This window comes from Alexandromys fortis, unplaced genomic scaffold (genome assembly GCF_014885135.2).
Source record: "Alexandromys fortis isolate MF-2015 unplaced genomic scaffold, M_Fortis_MF-2015_v1.1 scaffold_159, whole genome shotgun sequence".
NCBI classification, from domain to species: domain Eukaryota; kingdom Metazoa; phylum Chordata; class Mammalia; order Rodentia; family Cricetidae; genus Alexandromys; species Alexandromys fortis.
In genome coordinates, this window is record NW_026068031.1 from 2,224,684 (window position 1) to 2,243,362 (window position 18,679).

The 18,679-nt window shown below is 39.3% G+C and overlaps 1 protein-coding gene across 11 annotated transcripts in view; it reads right to left on the reverse strand.

Annotated features, from left to right (window-relative positions):
- Positions 1–18,679, reverse strand: part of Numb (NUMB endocytic adaptor protein) — a 122,643-nt gene that overhangs the window by 101,725 nt on the left and 2,239 nt on the right. The window contains exon 1 of one of the 11 annotated variants that reach the window (XM_050164535.1): positions 3,477–3,499. The exons of the other annotated variants lie outside the window; for them this stretch is intronic. The gene's annotated coding sequence lies outside the window, so the exon portion shown is untranslated. Of the gene's footprint in view, positions 1–3,476; positions 3,500–18,679 lie in introns of those variants that run through there. 11 annotated transcript variants of the gene reach the window in all.

The window sequence follows — 18,679 nt, forward strand, 5'->3', positions numbered from 1 at the left end:
TTTGGTGTTTTGGAGGGGCCCACCACACAGCTCCCAAACGAATACACATGGAGAGACTTATTTATAAATGCCCGGCCTTAGCTTGCCTTGTTTCTTGCCAGCTTTATTAACTTAAATTATCCCATCTACCTTTTGCCTCTGGGCTTTTTCCTTTTCTTACTTCTGTAATCTGACTTTCACTCTTACTCCGTGGTTAGCTGGTTGGCTGGCTGGCTGGCTGGCTGGCTGGCTGGCTGGCTGGCTGGCTGGCTGGCCTCTTCTTTTCTAGCTCCTTGATCTCTCTTGCTTCCCCATCCTTCTTTTTCCCCTTCTATTCATTGTCTCTTCCTGCCAGCCCCACCTACCCTTTCTCTTGCCTCACTATTGGCTGTTCAGCTCTTTTTTAGACCAATCAGGTGTTTTAGGGAAGCAAAGTAACACAGCTTCACAGAGTTAAACAAATGCAACATAAAAGAATGCAACACATCTTTGCCTCATTAAAAGAAATGCTCCACAGCATAAACAAATGTAACACATCTTAAAATAATATTCCACAACAGAAGATGTAACGAAAAATGTGTGATAGCAACCAAATAAGAAAAAAATTCACCTTTAGGAGAATGAATTGAAGTTGACAATACATCGCTCTGAAAAAATGAATTACAGTAACATATATCAACATAAATTGGAAAACAAGTTTTTGAGACAGTCTCATGTAGCCAAGGCTGGCCTCAAATTTATTATGTCACCAAAGAGGACTTTGAACTCCTGATCCTCCTGCCTCTCCCTTTTGAGTGCTGGCATTATAGGTCTGTACTACTATGGTTTATGTAGTGTTAGGGATTAAACCCAAGGTTTCAAGCATGCTAGGCAAGCATTCTTCCAATAGAGCTACACTTTCAGGCCAATGTAGCTAAATCTTAAAAACACAATACTGACTAAAAGAAAGTAAACAAAAATCTTTGAGTAGATATAATATCGTTCCATGATATAATTTTTTAAAATATTTATTTATTTTGCATATAATTGTCTGTCTGTGTGTATGTCTGCAGGCCAGAAGAGGGCACCAGACCTCATTACAGATGGTTGTAAGCCACCATGTGATTTCTGGGAATTGAACTCAGGACCTTTGGAAGAGCAGGCAATGCTCTTAACCACTAAGCCATCTCTCCAGCCCCCTCCATGATATAATTTTAATATCAGCAAAACTAGAGGCTAGAGAGGTGGCTTGGTGTTTACAAGCATGAACTGCGAAGAGAGCCCACGTCCAGTACCCAACACCAACATCTGAGGGTACACAACCATCTGTAACTCCAGCTCCAAGGGGTCTTCTGGCCTCCACAGTCACCTGTACTCAAGTGCACAGGCATACATACACTTAAACATAAATCTTTTAAGACAATAAAATTAAATAATATGGTTCTGAAATAAAAGAAAGGGGTTGATAACAAAAACCAAAGCACAATTCTGAATAGTTTAACCTCTAGTGGTTAAGACTAATGGAAATCAGGAGAAATATAGCAACTTTACTGGCACTGTTGTTTCTTAGGCTGGGCAACACACAGGCTCATAGACAGTATGGAGTTTTATTACACGCTTCATTACTTCTGTAAGCAGTGCCATGTTTTTACCAACATAGCAAACATTTTATAACAAGAAGGAAAAAGAGGAATGGAGGGGAAGGAGAAAAATGGACAGGCAACTATTAATGCAGGAGGACCTCTTATTTCTTTCTAAAAAAGTACCCTGAACTGCCCTGTAACTATAGAAATACAGTTTAGTACGTTTCTCCTACAAAGGGCACAAAGTCAAAATACTATATAAGCAGAAAATCCATCCATCATCAATTTTCTGAAGTTTTGCTTATTTAGTTTGGTTTTTTGAGACAGGGTTTCTCCATGTACCTGACTGTCCTGGAACTTGCTCAATAGACCAGAGGTTGGCCTCCACCTCAGAGATCCTCCTGATTGTTGGAATAGAAGGCATGTGCCACCACCACCTAGATAATGTTTTATTTTTACATGTATTGTGCATGCCTCTGTGTGGGTACATGCACGTCGAGTACCGGCGGCCACAGAGGCCAGAGGCATGGAATGCCCTTGGAGCTGGAGTTACTTGTAGCTATGAGCTACTTGACACGGTGCAGGAAATTGAACTTGGATCCTCTGCAAGAGCAGTATATGCTCTTAACTGCTGAGTCATCTCTCCAGTCCCCTATCCTAAAGATTAATATAAGGTACAATGGCATGCACCTGTGGTCCCCAGGTGCTACAAGAGGCTGCAGCAGGAGCCCTGAAAATCATGAGCTTGGGAAGTATGATGAGATATTGCAAAACAACGATCTAATGCCTAATATCATTTAAGAACAAAAATGGAAAGCAATCTCCACCTCAATAACTTTAATATGTAAGTACTCAGGTATGGCCAACCAGTGTTTGTATTATTAAGGAAATAAATGCTTGTACTTATATATTACCAAATTGCCATGAATATGATAACCAAAATTGAAGAGTGAGACAAATGAGTTGGATGGGACAATCAGAACAAGGCCACTGAGAGTAAGATTTCTTAAGAAGCAAACAAGTCTTGTAAAGCCCAGAACAAAACACAGTACAGTTTGTCCTCAGTTTACACAGTAGTTGCATTCTTAGAAAATGCAGCGTTATTAAAAACCATATTTATAAAATTCTCTTTGTGTTTAAACATAAAACAAAATTGAGAACATGATCAAGTGAGTATAAACAGGTTGCGCACCTACAGGAAGGTCTGCAGGCATGTTTGAAAGAGATCAACACAGCTGCATCATACCTTCTGTGAGGTTTCTGGTTCCTTCCTGTTCACTGAACACCAAAGCTGGACCCTAATACCAAAGCTGTAACAATCATTACAGCAGCAAAACTCATACCCTCCAAGGTCTATACCAGCAACACTGTCCCCATTATGAACTAGGCCCATGCCAGACATATAATCCCACCACTTGGGTAATACAGGCAAAAAGATAACAAGTCAAGGCCAGCCTGGGCTACATTGAGAGACCCTGTCAAAACAACAACTATAACAAAAATAAAACAAAAACTAAAGGTCTTGGGAAAACTGAGGTCTAATTGTGGCCTCTAGACTATGCTTGTTTTCATGATACCATGAAGCTAAATATGATAACAAAAATCTTACCTGCTGGATGGTGGTGGCCCACACCTTTAATCCCAGCACTTGGGAGGCAGAGGCAGGCAGATCTCTGAGTTTGAGGCCAATCTGATCTACAGAATGAGTTCTAGCATAGCTAAGAGCCTGTCTCAAAAACAAAACAAAATAAACAAACAAACAAAAACCACAAAAAAAAAAAAAAAGAGAAAGAAAGCAGGTTGGGAAAATGGCTCAATTAGTAAAATGCATGCCGCACTAACATGAGGACCTGATTTCAATGCCTAAAACCTACATAAAAAGCCACGCAAGTTTATAATCTGAGAGCTAGGGAGGTGGCCAGCAGCCTAACATACCTGGTAAACTCCAGATCCTAGTGAGACATCCTGCCCCAAAATACAAGATGGATCAATCTTCAGGAACAGACACCCAAAGTTGATCTCTGACCTTTGTGTATAAAACACACACACAGAAAAAAAAGAAAAAAATACATCTTATATTGAAAAAGAAGGAAACATTTAAAATGCTGAAAAATAAAGAAAATTTTAGGAATAACCCAGACAAAAGTATCTAATTACCTTTAATAGCTGAGATACTCTGAATCAGAATTCTAATGAATCTTTTAGAGAACCAAATAATTCCTAAAATCTACCATAAATTCTGGTAAACAGCTAATACTTTTTAAAAAATCTTAGCAGTTTAAGGGGAAACTGACAAGACACTGGCCTGGGAAGCAGCACTGCGGCAGAGCACCTGCCCCAGCCCGCATCCATCACACACCCTGAAAAGGTGTCACTGAGGGTGGCAAGGTGGCTCTGGGGGCAAATATACTTGCTGCCAAGCTGCCATCCTGAGTTTGATCCCTGGGACTCAAATGGTGGAGACAACTGACCCTCCAAATTGTCCTCTGACTTCTACATGTGCAGCATGACTATAAAGGGACTTTTTTAAAGAGCCTTGTCTGTTGGGGTCCATTGTAGGAATATAGCCCCAAATAATTATCTATTATTTAACCATGCAAAACTGCTGAAAGAAAGTGGGGAGAAGAAGAGGGAGGAGGAGGAAAAAGGGATGGAGAGAGTGAAGACAAAAAGAATCTTCTAAGACCTCAGTTTAATCAAAGTACCTGTACTCTTTTATACAAACACACACACACACACACACCTACTTTAAAAAAAAATTTATGTACCCCCAAAGCTACAGAGAAACCTTGTCTCAAAAAAACAACAACAATAAAAATTATGTACATGGGTGCTTTGTCTGCATGTATGCCTGTGCACCTCATGAGTGCCTGGTGCCCAAGGAGACCTAAGAAGTTGTTAGGTCTCCTGGAGTTAAAGAAGAGCAGCCAGTGTTCTAGACTGCTAGGTCATGTCTCTAGCTCCCACAGTGCCTCTGCTCTTGTGCAGTCACTCACCCTCTGACAAACATTTATTTGAAGTTCATCTTTTCTACGAACGAATATATGATATAGGGTAGCATACTGAATTGTATTTATTCCTCACTAGCAGATCAACTTCACCTTCTAAAAAGTATTATGCTGTTTCTGACTTGATTACAAACACCCTCATGGTTCCAAGAACTTATATGCACACAGCAACTTACAGCATAAAACAAAAATAAAGCCAAGGGCCCTTTCTGGGTTTGATGTAATAGGAAAAGAGAAATCCTATGTCTTATTATTTCAGCTGAAGAAATAAGCAGGTAGGATAATTTATCAGAAAGCTCAATCATAGACACCTCTCTAAAGGGGAGAAAAATACATTCTGCCTTTCCTAAATCACAATACTAGATAATAGTTTAAAAAATTCATCTCTCCTCATTTGAATATGCAAAACTAAAAAAGGAACTCTATATAACACAGCCTTAAGTATTCATTTTGTCATTTAAGTTACCAAATCCCCAATAGTCAACAGCAAATGCTTAAGTCCAAAATTCAATATGAATTATCCCCGTGGCATGAAACTTTGAAAAGTCATTTACTTGAAATAACTGTGTTCATTTTAAATTATAAATTAGCCTTGCTCTTACAGATCAAGTTAGTAAGTCTAGATTCATATGCAGCAATAAAATATACTTGTTAAGATATTTAGGACTTTGGGAAATGGCTCAGTCACAATAAAGTGTTTGTTGTGCATGTAAGAAGACCTGGGTCTGGATCCCTAGCACCCATGTAAAAAGCAGAGCATGAGAGTACACAACGACAATTCTAGCACTGAGGAGGTAAAACAGGAGGGCCCCTGGGGTATGCTGGCCAGCCAGTGTAGCAGAATTAAGATGCTCCATATTCATAAGACCCTGTCTCAAAAACAGAGTAAGGGATGGAAGGTACAGGACTGGAGAGATGGCTCAGTGGTTAAGAGTACTAGCAGCTCTTCCAGAGGATCCAGGTTCAATTCCCAGCACCCAGTACTCACAACTATCAGTAACTTCAGTTTCAGAAAATTCAACACCCTCGTGTGTCCTCCACCAGCACCAGGCATGCATGTGGTACACAGACATACACAAAATACCCATATGCACAAAATAAAAAATTTAAAAATGTTTAAATACAGTAGAGAGTAGATAATGAGATACCTAGAATGTACTTCTGGCCTTCGTACATATGCACACACACACAAACATGTACGCCCCCTTTCTATAATGGTCCCGAGCCTCAGGCACAAGAGTTGTGTTGCAGATATGAAAGTTGGGACTGGACTATACAACTCTGCATTTTGATTGGTTTTGTTTTTCTGTAACGCTCTCCATTAATTGCAAGGAGAAATGTCCTTGATGAGGTGTGAAGACTTTGCTTGTCTGTGGATACAGGGACAAATATTTACACTGTAATTACAGATTAGACTGATTTAGTTTTTTAAAAAAAAAAGTGGCTGTTTCCATCACTAAAAAGGAAATACTTAAAAGTTAATGATCTTATTTTATATTTTTGGAGCTGAAGATTGAACCCAGGTTAAGCTCAGGCTCTATCACTGAATGATTGACAATGTTGAATTCATCAAATATACACAAAATTAAAAAATCAGTTACTACTTTCTCCCCATTATGGTAGCAAATATTTTAAATAATATTCATTCAGGGCTGGATTCCCAGTATTCATATGGCAGCTCACAACTGCCTGCAGCTCCAGTCTCAGGAAACTTGACGCCCTCTTCAGTCCTCCACAGGCACTGCATGCACATGGTGCAAAATCCAATGTGCAAACAAAACACCCATACATGTAAAAAATAACAATAATCTTTAAAAAATCATATGGAAAACACTAAATCTCCCATTTAGCAGTGAGAACATAGTTCAGTGATAGAACACTTGCCTAAAATGTACAAGGCCCTGGATTTGATCCCCAGCACTACAAAAAAAACTATATCTATTGGGCTAGAGAGATGACTCAGAGGTTAAGAGCACTGCCTGCTCTTCCAAAGGTCCTGAGTTCAATTCCCAGCAACCACATGGTGGCTCACAACCATCTGTAATGGGGTCTGGTGCCCTCTTCTGGCCTGCAGGCATACAGACAGAATATTGTATACATAATAAATATTTTTAAAAAACTATATATATATTATATAACATATATACACACATAAATATGTATGTATGTGTACTTTTAATAATATATGATAAATATATTCTTAACTCTAATTCAAGAAGAGAGTTCTACAAACAAAGGTTTCCTTCAAAATGCCAAGTAAATCTCACATGTTGAAAGATATTTATTTTTTCTTTTCTCGATAGTACTAGAGATCAACTCTTGTGCCTCACAAATAGTAGGTCAGTACTCTACCACTGATGAGCTATCTCCTCAGTTCATATTTTACTTAAAAAAAAAAAAAGTTTGCTATTCGTGCCTGTATAGGACGTGTGGGAGCACACGTGTCAGGATGTGCACACAAAGGTCAGACAACAACTTTGTGAAGTCAGTTCTCTTTCCACCTTTACATGAGTTCCTGAGAATAAACTAGACTGACTGTCAGGCTTCCAGGGCAAGGCCATTCTCCACTGTGTCATTTACCAGACCCACTGCTCATATTTTTAGCCCAAGGAAGCCAGAGAGCACATCTGTCCCTGGAACTAGAATTATTGGCAGTTATGAACTGCGTACAGTGGCTGCTGCAGACAGAACTCTGGAAGAGCATCAAGCACTTTTTAAAGATTTTTATTTTAATTTATGTGTGTGTCTGCATGAGTTTATGTATACATGTGCATGCAGGTCACCACATAGGCCAGAGGACAATGGATCCTGGAACTGAGTTAACAGCTGTAAATGCCTAATGTGGGTGCTGGAACCAAACCTGAGCCCTGGGCAACAGCAGCAAGTAATGCTAACTAACCATTGAGTCATCTCTCCAGCCCTGAGTAGCAAACACTCTTTGTAGCAAAGAGTAGCAAAATCTCTTTGTCTCCACTATATGAATTTTTGTGCAGACATGTGTTTTTATTTCTACTGGGTATGTACCTAGTAGTGGTATAGTTGGATTATATGGTAAGGGTTTTGGTTTTGTGTGTGTGTTGGTTGCTTCCTTCTGGAAATATTTATGTGGGCTCCAGGGATAGAACTTGGGTGTCAGGTTTGTGTGGCAAGTGCTTTATCCATTGAGTGGTTTCACAGGTCCAACCCTGTGGAGTTTTAGAAAGCAGTTGCATCATTCACATTCCCACAGGCAATGAGAATAGAAATTTCAATTTCTTTCTTTTGTTTTCTTTTCCTTTTGGTGTTTTTTTGTACTTATTTTTGTTTGTTTGTTTGTTTGTTTGTTTTGTTTTTACATTCCAACTGCAGTCCTCCCCCCCCCCCAACCCCGGCAATTCACTCCTCAGTTTCTCTTCAGAAAAGTGCAGGCCTCCCATGGGTATTAACCAGCCATGGTATATCAAATTGCAGTGAGACTAGGCACCTCCTCTCCTATTAACCCTAGAAAGGCAACTTGGTAGGAGAAAAGGGTCCCAAAAGCAGGCAACAGACAACCCCTGCTCCCACACAAAACCAAGCTACACGTCTGTAAGATATGTGCAGAGGGCCTTAAGACAGACTCTCATGCTGCCCAGGCTGCCCTTCAACTCTACTATATTGCAGAGGCTGACCGTGAATTCCTTATCCTCCTCCCTCCACCTCCCCAGTCTGCGGATTGCAATTATGCCCCATCACAGACAGTCAGCTAAAGGGCCCAGGTTCTTCACATCCTCACCTGTGCTTGGTTACTGTTCTGTCCTCCCTGCCATGTTGGGGATTAAGTCCAGGGCCTCATCCATGCAAGACTACCACTGAATAGTAGTATTTAGTTTTTGTTTTACTACTACACTGTAGGTCACACTACACTGCCCAGGCTGAACTTATTTCCCCAGCCTCCCTAGAACTTCGATAACAAGCAGGTGTGTGCCACTAAGTGTAAGACCACTCTTATAAATGCTAAGTAGATAGACAGTCTAATATATGCTAAGCAGATTGCATTTCTCTGATGGCTAATAATGTTAATTTTTAATGTACTTATTGGTCTTTTGTATTTTTGAAGAAATTTGTCTATTTGGATTCTATCAATGGATTGATTATCTTTTAAAAGTGAATTGTCTTTTCATTGTTATGAATTATAAGATTTCTTTATATGTTATGGATATAAGTCTCTTACCAGACACAATTTGCAAATCTTTTCTACCATCTATAGAGAATTTTCTATACATTTTCTATATTACATATTCTCATAACACATCTCTATATATAATATATTTTCATATTTTCTACCATTTAGGACCTATTGAGGTAATTTTTGTGTATAGGTAGGACAGGGTCCCAGTGCAACTTTTTATGTATGTTTATCTAATTGCCCCAGACCCTGGAATGCTGAGACAGGAAAAGTGCTACAGAGTTCAAGCACAGCCTGGATTAAACAGTAAGTACCAGACCAGCAGGGCTACAGAGCAAAACTCTGTTTAAAACAAGCAAATAAATAAAACCATTTACTTATGAAATCATGCAATAAAAGCAATAACATTAACAAAGTCATTAATATAATGTTGAGCTTTTTTTCTGAAAAGAGAGCTAATATTTCCTTCCCATTGTTATAAAAAACTTACTTATTTGGAAGAAGATCTGGTTATAAGTTGAGTCAGTCTCTAACTACACAATAAAATACTGGCCTAATTTGCCTTGAGTTTTATAGTCCAAGTCAACAAAAGTGCCAAAACCACAAGACAACAGTTAAGTGCTTTAAAATGTAAGTTTTCTTTTTTAAAGATTTCATTTTTAGTTGTGTACATGAGTTTGTCATCTATGAATGTTTATATATGAGTGCAGCACCCATAGAGGCCAAAAGAAAGCTGGATCCCCTAGAGCTAGAGTTACAGGAGGTAATGAGCTGCCTGACATAGGGACCGAACTCTGGTCCTCCACAAAAGCAGTGTGTGTTCTTCAACTATCCATCTCCAGCTTTATATGTAAAATGCTAAAGTCCACTTTTTCCTAACTGCCAAATAGTATATAATTACATTATCTGGGATACTAGCCCACCTTACAAAGAGAAGTCTAAAGTTGTTTTGATTATAACAACTTACCAATATCATGTATTCAATGCTTACCACAAACAAGGCAATTACAAAATGCCTCTCCTTTATCAACAAAAATCTAGTAATGAGTATAGAACAGATTCAATTTTATAGACAGAAAAAAAACTGAGTTTGGGAGTTAATAAACTACCCAATCCATAAATTAATAAGGTAAAGAGAATTTGTTTATACAGTTATAAAACTTGGATTTTGCCCATTTTATCGTGTTTCATCTAAACACAAGTCACATCTTTTCAAGTTTTACTATATGGCAGACACAGATAAGCCTCCGTAATAACCAGGCTAATCTGTGGCTCTGTAAGATTCCAGATTTGATTTTTCGTTTTAAGAAGGGAACAGGGGGATTTATCTTAATTAAGGAATACCGAAAACTACAATGTGTTCTGGATGAATTCATTGCTCACTGGCTCATATGTTAAACTGTTGGTAGCCAGATGGTGGCACTGTTTTTGGAGATTGTTCCACTTTTAGGATGTCCAGCCTAGCTGGATGATGTATGTTCCTAGGGGTTGGTTTAGCCTCATTTCCAGGCCAAGTTCTCTCTCTATTCCTGGTCTGCCTAGATGCAACAAGTCATGCCAAAAGCACCAATCACCATGGACAGAGCCCTAGCAGCCATGCTTTCCCTGACAAGATGGACTGCATTCCCATTAAACCATGACTCAAAAATGAATCTCTCCTACCTTAGTTTTCCAGAGTGACAAAGGTTAACTAACACAGAAAATTGGTACCAGGAATGGGGCTGTTGCTGTAATAAGCCTGACTGTGCGGTTCATGGGTCTTTGAAACTAACTTGTGGAAAGAATGTGGAAGAGTTCAAATCAACGAGCCAAGAAGTTTTGAAATGCTGTCAATAGAGCTTAACAGGTTCTATTGTATGGAAAAACAGAATGTCATTGGATATGCAGACAGTAGAGACTCATGAAATTTTGAGGGAGAAAAAGATAAAAGGAATTGAGCTACAGGTCCAATCCATGTTAAATTCTGGAAAAAATCTGGCTATATTCTATATCCTGATTAATTTGAGTGAGATTGAATTCAAAATGTATTAATCGTTTGGCAGAGAAAATTTCAGCACAGCATAGCATATAGGCTGTGGCATGTTTATTGCTGGTTGCCTTCAACTAGGTTTTCAGTGAAACTGCTAAGCCAAAATGGAGCAGAAAGACATGAAAAAGTATTTAGTCTGACAAGGAGAAAAGCACAAGAACATTTATGGCTGCATACGAGGTGAATATGGACAAATGTCCATTATCAGTTATTAAACTGATCATACTGAAGAAAAAGAATTCTTTTCAGTACACTTTGCAAGAGCCCACCCACAGGAAGCTCTGAGGTATAACAGTGGAAACTCCTTTGGAAAATCTTCAGTTAAGAAGAAGAGTGCCTGGAAAGGAGGAGGAGGTGTTTGAACAGAGTGCCAGAGCAATGTTGCCCTGATCCAACAGGGCCACTTAGGACTCATCCACCCAGGTACTCGGAAACTACTACAACTATGACATGTGGAAACCAAGCTACACGCTGAGCTGGCAACAGAATCTGGCACCATCCAGGTGGTGCTGATTTTGGAGGCATGCTTGTACTAAGGTTCCAGGAGGGAGGGGGACAATGAGGCCAGGCAATATGTAAATAGAGAAGGCTCTCTCTGCGAGGCCCTGAAAAGGTGATATGTGACTCTTTGAGGGTGAAGCCTAAATTGCAATGGAAACCTAGTATTTAGGAGTTACAAGGAAAGCTACAGGTGTTATGGGTATCTGTGCTGTGTGAAGATGCACTGCTATGACTGGTATAATAAATAGCTGAATGGCCAATAGCTAGCAGGAGGTATAGTAGAACTTCTGGGAAAAGAAAGCTCTGGGAAGAAGAAAGGAGATGCCAGGAGACACAGAGAAGAAACAGGAAGTGCCAGATGGGAGAGGTTAACACAACGTGGCAAAATGTAAATTAATACAAACGGGTTAATTTAAGTTATAAGAACTAGTTAGGAACAAGAGTAAGCTATAGGATATGTTTTCATAATTAATTATAATTAGTCTGTCATTATTTGGGAGATGACTGCCCAAAGGAAAATCTGACTACATACAGGTACTGAGAAGAGACAGCTCTAGAGAAAGGCCACATGTACTACAGGTGACAGAACTAAGGGCAGAGCTCCAATCCAATGGAGTACACAATTCCAAACCCAGAAGCCAGATATAAAGTTACAGGGTTTGTAGTTTGCCCTGTACTTCAGTCAATTTCTTCATGCTAACTTCATTCCTCCACTGTGCAATGGAAGTATGCAACCTATTTTTATTCTGTAGGTGCTCACAGTTAAGAGTTTGCCACAGAAGGGACTGTGGGGGGTGTGGGAAGTCCATCTGTATATGTGTTACTTTTATTAAATAAAGAAGCTGCTTTGGCCTGTGACAGAATAGAGCTAGGCAGGAAAACTAAATTGAATGCTAGGAAAAAGAAGGTGGAGTCAAGGGGACACCATGTGGCCACCACAGAAGACAGATGCACCGGAATCTTGCTGGTAAGCCACAGCCACATGGTAATACATAGATTAAAAGAAATGGGTTACTTTAAGATATAAGAGCTAGCTAAAAAGCTGTATAAACTATTGGCCAAACAGTATTGCAAATAATACAGTTTCTGTGTAGTTATTTTGAGTCTGAGTGGCCGGGAACAAACGAGCAGCCTCTGACAACAGATGAATGGATTATGGATAGTTGTCTTTGTTTAGAGTGTTGGTTACAATTTGTTATGGATAATGATCAGGAAAAAAGTTAAACAAAGGAGATTAGACTCAGAGTTCTTACTTTAAAAAGTGATGTGGGACAATGGTCTTGTACCCTGTAAAGATTTGTCACTTGTGTTGGTTTAATAAAATGCTGATTCACCAGTGGTGTGGGAGGTCTTTCTGTCTATGTGTTGCTTTTATTGGCTAATGAATAAAGAAACTGCTTAGAGCCTATGGTAGGGAAGAACAAAACTAGGTGGGCAAAGCTAAGCTGTATGCTGGGAGAAAGAAGGGCGGAGTCAGAGACACTGGAACTTTACCCAGTAAACCACTGCCATGTGGCAATACAAGATTAATGGAAATGGGTTAAGATGTAAGAGTTAGCCAATAAGAAGTTAGAGCTAATGGGCCAAGTAGTGATTTAAATAATATGGTTTCTGTGTGATTATTTCGAGGCCAAGCAGCCAGGAACCAACAAGCGGCCTCCCTCCTTACAACAAACCAGTAGCCAGTCAGGAAGTATAGGTGAGGCAACCAGAATAGGAGAATTCTGGGAAGAGAAAGACTCAGTCTGCTGTCATCACCCAAACACAGAGGGCACAAGATGAGAATGCCTCACTGATAAAAGGTACCAAGTAACGTGGCTAACACAGACAAGAATTATGGGTTAAAGATATAAGAGTTAATAAGAAGCCTGAGCTAATAGGCCAACCAGTTTATAATTAATATAAGCCTCTGTGTGTTTCTTTGGAACTGAATGGCTGTGGTACCAGGCAGGACAGACACCTCTGTCAACATATGGGCTTTGGACTTTAGTAACTGTTGATACTATCACAATTATGTAGACTCTTAAGGTTGAATTTCATATTATAAGATAGTACCTGAGTCTATACGGAACAATGATTAAAAAAAAATGTTGCAGTTTGGATGTAAAATGTCCCTGAGGCTCTATGCTTCAACACTTGGCATCCAAGCAGTGCTATTTGGAGTACATTGTAGAACCTTTAGAAAGTGGGGCCTTGTTGAAGGAAATGGGTCACTAGGCAGTAGGTCTTTTTTTTTTTTTTTTTTTTTGGCAGTAGGTCTTGAGGACTATACAGGTTAACCCCAGTTCCAGTCCAAGCTCTCTGCTTCACAATCTGACAAGATATAACAAGTTACAACACAGGTTCCTTCTGCTATAGATGGAGCCCCAGCCACCATGCCATCCCTGCCATGATGAACTATATCTCCCTTTAAGCTAAACTACAAATGAACCCCTCCTCCCTTTAGTTCCTTCTTTCTGGGAATTTGTCACAGTGGTGAGGAAAGTAAGTAATATAGTCTTTTTTTTTTTTGGGGGGGGGGTCCAGACAGCAAGTTTCCTGGCACTTGCTTTGTAGACCAGGTTGGCCTCTGCCTGCCTCTGCCTCCCAAGTGCTGGGCATAAAGGCGTGCAACAGTATCTCCAGACTTTAACACATTCTTATACTAAAGAGCAATAATGTTGGTGGTGGGGGTGCTAGAGAGGTGACTCCACATTTAAGAGCACTTGTTGTTCTTCCAGAAATCCTAAGTTCAATTCCCAGCACCCACACGGTGGCAGACCATCTGTAATTCCAGTTCCAAGGGATCTAATGTCCTCTTCTGACCTCTGAGGGTACCAGACATACACAGTGCCCATATTATATAAACAAAACACTCATATATATAAAAAATGAAAATATTAGTAATAAAGCCGGGTGGTAGTAGTGCATGCCTTTAATCCCAGCACTCAGAGAGGCAGAGGCAGGCGGATCTCTGTGAGTTCAAGTCCAGCCTGGTCTACAGAGAGAGTTCTAGGACAGGCTCCAAAGCTACAGAGAAACCCTATCTTGAAAAACAAAAAGAATAAATAAATAACGTTTAAAAATTTAAGATGCCCAGGAATCATCCTAAGTACTTTTAGGGCTAGAACTAAAACTCAGTGTTTAACATTTGCCTTGCACATACAAAGCCATGAGTTTAACTTCCAGCACCTCAAAATATAATTAACAAAAATAAGGAAAAGAAATAAAAGCATAAGGTAGCAACAAATAAGTGAAGAGAGATGTAGGGTACAGCTCAATAGTAGAATATTTGCTTAGTGTGTGTGAGGCCCTGGTTTTGATCTCCAGTACTTCAAAAACAAAACAGAAACAATGAAATGTCTTGTCCAGTAAGAAACTTGTTGCCATGTCTGCACACAAATACACAATTTAAAAATATAACAAAAAATGTAAAGAGACTAAGCTTTTGGTGGAGAGAAAGGGGAAGTCATTGAATATTAATGGCTAACACAGAAGTTCCTTGGCTAATCCTGAGATTTCTTATAAATAAACATGGCTGAGGTAAGGCTCTATCAGTGCTGCCTAGCATACTCAAGGCTCTGGGTTACATCACCAGCACTAAGAGATAAGGGAAGCAATAAATCTAGACGGCCCTTCCCAGGGTCTCATCGTCCAGGCCTCCAAACCTCAGTCTATTTACTTGCACCCTAGCATTATTTCCCGAGTGGAAGAAAACAAAAGAGTTCCGGGAAGCAGCAGAAACCGGAGAGCACTAAGAATGAGTCCATGCAGAAAGCTGCAAATAGGATCGTCCCCCTTTACATATGTCACCCCAGGAAAACTGCCAACGCTCACTCCTCTCGCCACACTTCCTGCAGATCCTCCAGACTCTTCCTTGAGCATGCCAGGATTCTCATTCTCCCTTAATTTCAGCTCTCCTTTTCCATCAAGATTTCAAAGTGCACAGTTTATACAAACTATATACAAAATCCCTCTCCCCTAGGTCTTACTTCTGAATATATATCCTAAAACCTTGTAGAGTATTTCTTCACCTAGTGATTAAATTCAAAATATGCTACAAAATCAAAATTTCTAAAAATAAACTTTAAAAAGCTTCTCAAGTACTTTATTGACTAAATACTTTTCAAAAAGTTGGTAAATTTACTACAGAATCTTTTCTGATAGAGGGAGCTTGTGCTTTTACAAACTGGATTCTCGGGCACCAACATTTACAAGGATTTGTGGCATGAGCAGCTGAGACAAGGAGGCAGAAAAGGTGGAACAGAAGCTATTATATATAACGGAGGGAGAGACCTACCTGAAATAGAAGATCAAATAATTAACTACTACTAATTAAAACTACATTTAAAAATCACTTGTCTAAATAAGCCTTGATAAGTGAAAGTGAGTCTCTTTCTTTGGGATTTAGAATCTATCATTTATTCAATGTCAGATTAATAAATTTCACTGTAAAATGAGTTGAACGATCAAAGCTATTCCTAGATAAGTATGATTAAATTATGGGTGAATAATACATTAACTGATTAAAGTCCAGTTATTAAAGCAAGTAATCTAAGTGCTCAACGTCCAACATTAAAAGAACTTTTGCATTTTTCTCCACACTTAAGACTTTAATTTTCCCATCAGTTAGTATAGCTCTACACAAACATACAAAGACTTAAACAACAATCACACTAGTGGTAGGAATACTGCATTTAAGTCAATGTAAAAAATTGAATATTTTTGGAAGTTTGTCCACACCACCCCAACCCCCAAATAGTAAATTTATTTTGTGAAGAGACTATTTTTGAAATCAAACATAAAATGGTTGTTTTCTGGCCTTCTATTTAGAATTTTTTTGGAATCAAAATTTTAGTTTAGAACCATCTGAAATAGAATTTAAAAAGAGGGGGAACTAAAAAAAATATTGATGCAAAGCTGCAGCAATATTTCTTCACAATTTCATAAAACATTAATGAAAGGTTACATAATCCCCTGGATTAAAGATTTTTAAAGGGAACTGCAAGGATCACCTTTTTCAGTTTTCAAACTGCCTTCTTTATTCTTAAAGGCATCAAAACAGAACTAAAGCAATTCCATCTAGTTTGAAAATAAGTCACCTAGCTTTCAGTTTTGCTTTGTTTTTGCTGTTATTATTGCTGTTGTTTGAGAAAATGGCTCGCCAGGTGAGGTGGTACATGCCTTCAATTTCAGTACTCAGGAGGCAGAGGCAGGTGAGTTCTTGAATTCCAGGTTAGCCTGGGCTACAAAGCCAGTTCCAGAACAGGCAGGGCTACACAGAGAAACCCTGTTTCAAAAAACAAACAAAAAAGAAAAGAAAAAGAGAAGGGTTTGCTATGTGACCCAGGCTAGCCTTCCACTAACATCAATTCCCCTGCTTCATCCTCCCAAGTGTCTGAATTATAATTGTGCACCATCATGCCTGGCAGCTGTCTGGTTTTCTAGAGGAAAAACTAACCCAAGAGTAGCACAAAACACTCACACTTATTACAGCTTTAAATGCTTACTGCAAATTACATTTAGGTTCCTCAAGCAAGCTTACAAAGTACAATGAACCTAGTTCACTGGGGAAATTAAAACCCACCAAGACAAAAGCTCCTTTACAGCAAACAAGTGCCACAGTGGTTAAGCTTCTACCCAATCTGTGCTCCTTCTCTTTCCCCACCCCACCTCCACCTTGGTTTTTGAAGACTGATCTCATTCTCAGGCCCAATCTGGCCACTATCTTCTAGCAATCCTCCTGTCTTAGAGGTGCTGAGATTAGTCTCTAAAAATAAGCTATCTTTTCATTTTCTCTCTTGAAATGTTTATTTTGTGTTTGTTTATCATACATGAAATATCCTATTTGTGTTTGTTTATCATACATGAAATATCCTAATTCGATTTAGAGTTAGTTGCTTGATGTTAGTATGTCTGTACACGTGTCTTTTACAGAACAAGGGTTAAAGAAAGAAACACTGGTAAACATGAGGCCACCTGAGAAACAGCAGTCTCTCTGCCTCGACTTCCTCTTAAGTACTCATGCCAAAGGCTCTCAACATCCAAGAGTTCCACAGAATCAGAAGCACAATACAATATACAAGATCAAACTGACTATCACCACCCGAGAACTACCACAAAACAAAACAAAGATAAATAGCTTAGTCCCTTATTGTTGAAGGGTTGCTTCTACCACACTGCATAATGCTAATCAGTTTGTCAAACTTCTCTGAAGTTTGTAAGAAATGTAAGAAATATATTTTACATTGTGACCTAAAACATATGGGTACAAGAAGCTTCCCTAAAGAATATTTTTCTTCACCAAATGCAAGACTAATGTATCCTTACTTTCAATGCTGGTGGTACAGTAATGGTACAATAAATTACTAAGTAATCATAATCCAATTTTAAAAAGAAACTAAAAAAATATTCTGGGATTGGAACAGTAGCACTCAGTAACTGAGCCCATGCCTAGTAAGTGTGAGGTAGAGTACCATTCACAGTACTGGGGGGATACCCGTTGTAATAAGACATTCTCTCAATCCCCCCCCCATAATTTGCTTCTATTATCCCTTCAGCAAGACGGGCAGATACCCGGTATTTTAAGGTTACTGATTACTACTGTTTTTCATTAAAGCAAGGTGTTCTCAGAGTATGAGCCCTTGAAGAACATAAAGCATCTCTTTAGATAACTACAAATTCTTGGACCCCACCCTAGAACTACTGAATCAGAAGCCTAAGGTGGAGCAAACTAAACAGTACCAAGCCAGAATACAACTGCGTTTAAAATCTCAGATCTTTCTGTGTAACAATCCAATCCTGAGTTCTGCACCAGTCACTATTCCAAAAGTTCTACAAATACCTAAATTGTTTTGAAATGCCTATGATCCCAGCACTCTGGAGACAGAGGCAGAGTCTGAGTTCAAGGCTCCCCTGGACTAAATAAAAAATAGTCATGGCTGCAGAATGAGACCCTGTCTCAAAAATGAATGAATGAATAAATAAACAAATACGATTTAAACCCCATGAAAACTGTTAGTATTGCCAGGTGCATGATGGCCCAAAGAATTTTTATTTTCAGTTTAGCAGGGCATGCCTATCCAGTTCACAAATATCCTCTTTCTGATCAAGTCACAGGTTCACTCCTTTAGTTCAGCTACTCCTCCCCTTTTCCTCTCAAATTCCCCATTCTGTTGATGTCCTTATTTTCCAGTATTTTCGCTGTCATTCTAAAAGTAACTTCTAAAAGCCCTCGCCTCCAAGACACTTTAACCTTGCTTTTAAGAGCAGCGTGGCTGGTCCTGCTTGGCATATTAGTAGAATTAATTTCTCCTCTTTTTCAGAAGCCCTCTCTAGCACCATTGTTAATCAGCTGTCCTGGCCAGCTTCCACAAGACCACTCACCCACGGCCGGGCAAGTTTCCCCAGATCTAACTAACTCCCTTCCTCCAGGGAAATTACTCTTCCCCTCTTACCTCCATTCCTTTTTGCT